The sequence below is a fragment of the Panulirus ornatus genome, chromosome 31, assembly GCF_036320965.1.
Source record: "Panulirus ornatus isolate Po-2019 chromosome 31, ASM3632096v1, whole genome shotgun sequence".
Classification (NCBI taxonomy): domain Eukaryota; kingdom Metazoa; phylum Arthropoda; class Malacostraca; order Decapoda; family Palinuridae; genus Panulirus; species Panulirus ornatus.
In genome coordinates this window covers 16,442,501-16,445,000 of record NC_092254.1, presented here as the reverse complement: position 1 = coordinate 16,445,000, position 2,500 = coordinate 16,442,501, and the positions used below count along the sequence as shown (strand labels likewise).

At 42.5% G+C, this 2,500-nt stretch overlaps 1 protein-coding gene across 1 annotated transcript in view; it reads left to right on the top strand.

Moving 5' to 3' along the window:
• Positions 1-2,500, top strand: part of LOC139758858 (glutamate receptor ionotropic, kainate 2-like) — a 146,677-nt gene that overhangs the window by 27,633 nt on the left and 116,544 nt on the right. The gene's annotated exons all lie outside the window — the stretch shown is intronic.

Here is a 2,500-nt window from a genome sequence, read left to right as displayed (position 1 = left end):
CCATGTGCCCAAACCATTTCAAAACACCCTCTTCTGCTCTCTCAACCACGCTCTTTTTATTTCCACACATCTCTCTTACCCTTACGTTACTTACTCGATCAAACCACCTCACACCACACATTTTCCTCAAACATCTCATTTCCAGCACATCCATCCTCCTGCGCACATCTCTATCCATAGCCCACGCCTCGCAACCATACAACATTGTTGGAACCACTATTCCTTCAAACATACCCATATATATATATATATATATATATATATATATATATATATATATATATATATATATATATGTTAGCAGTTAGCAGTTAGCAGTTAGCAGAAAGCAGCGGTTTGGGTAACATTACGTGGTGAAATGTCTATATAGACTCGCTGGGGACTTAATTGGAAAGGCTTCATTGAACAATGCAGGATGTCTGAAGGAAGGAGAAACCTGAGGACGACTATATGAAGGAGAGTTCCTATATGGTCTTAAGTCAAGAATACTAGACCCCTGACGGGCTACTCCGTCCATAGTGAGGTTATCAAACCTCTATAATGGCCAGTAAGGGGGAGGAAGATCATTATTGCTGCCATCCGAGCCTCACCCGGCGATGCTCACTGGTCATTCAGTGCCCCATAACGGCCAGAGGGAAGGCTCGGCGACACCTCCCTCTCCTTAACCCTTTATTACCCCAACGATGCTCACTTGTTCCCTGTAGAAATATCATTACAAGATTTTACACAAAGTAAGACAGGGATTGGGGGTAAGGCAAATTGTGTATAATAATGATAATAAGGATAATGATAGTAATGATAATAATGATAATGATAATAATGATGATAATAATAGTGATGATAATGATAGTAATAATGATAATAATGATAATAATAATAATAATCCCTGGGGATAGGGGACAAAGAATACTTCCCACGTATTCCCTGCGTGTCGTAGAAGGCGACTGAAAGGGGAGGGAGCGGGGGGGCTGGAAATCCTCCCCTCTTGTTCTTTTTTTTTTTTAATTTTCCAAAAGAAGGAACAGAGAAGGGGGCCAGGTGAGGATATTCCCTCAGAGGCCCAGTCCTCTGTTCTTAGCGCTACCTTGCTAACGCGGGAAATGGCGAATAGTTTGAAAGAAAGAAATATATATATATATATATATATATATATATATATATATATATATATATATATATATATATATATATATATATATATAAGTTTTTATCGAGGATGTAAGGCATGTGTACGTGTAGGAAGAGAGGAAAGTGATTGGTTCTCAGTGAATGTAGGTTTGCGGCAGGGGTGTGTGATGTCTCCATGGTTGTTTAATTTGTTTATGGATGGGGTTGTTAGGGAGGTAAATGCAAGAGTTTTGGAAAGAGGGGCAAGTATGAAGTCTGTTGGGGATGAGAGAGCTTGGGAAGTGAGTCAGTTGTTGTTCGCTGATGATACAGCGCTGGTGGCTGATTCATGTGAGAAACTGCAGAAGCTGGTGACTGAGTTTGGTAAAGTGTGTGGAAGAAGAAAGTTAAGAGTAAATGTGAATAAGAGCAAGGTTATTAGGTACAGTAGGGTTGAGGGTCAAGTCAATTGGGAGGTGAGTTTGAATGGAGAAAAACTGGAGGAAGTGAAGTGTTTTAGATATCTGGGAGTGGATCTGGTAGCGGATGGAACCATGGAAGCAGAAGTGGATCATAGGGTGGGGGAGGGGGCGAAAATTCTGGGGGCCTTGAAGAATGTGTGGAAGTCGAGAACATTATCTCGGAAAGCAAAAATGGGTATGTTTGAAGGAATAGTGGTTCCAACAATGTTGTATGGTTGCGAGGCGTGGGCTATGGATAGAGTTGTGCGCAGGAGGATGGATGTGCTGGAAATGAGATGTTTGAGGACAATGTGTGGTGTGAGGTGGTTTGATCGAGTGAGTAACGTAAGGGTAAGAGAGATGTGTGGAAATAAAAAGAGCGTGGTTGAGAGAGCAGAAGAGGGTGTTTTGAAGTGGTTTGGGCACATGGAGAGAATGAGTGAGGAAAGATTGACCAAGAGGATATATGTGTCGGAGGTGGAGGGAACGAGGAGAAGAGGGAGACCAAATTGGAGGTGGAAAGATGGAGTGAAAAAGATTTTGTGTGATCGGGGACTGAACATGCAGGAGGGTGAAAGGAGGGCAAGGAATAGAGTGAATTGGAGCGATGTGGTATACCGGGGTTGACGTGCTGTCAGTGGATTGAATCAAGGCATGTGAAGCGTCTGGGGTAAACCATGGAAAGCTGTGTAGGTATGTATATTTGTGTGTGTGGACGTATGTATATACATGTGTATGGGGGGGGTTGGGCCATTTCTTTCGTCTGTTTCCTTGCGCTACCTCGCAAACGCGGGAGACAGCGACAAAGTATAAAAAAAAAAGATATATTTTTTTTTTTTATACTTTGTCGCTGTCTCCCGCGTTTGCGAGGTAGCGCAAGGAAACAGACGAAAGAAATGGCCCAACCCCCCCCATACACATGTACATACACA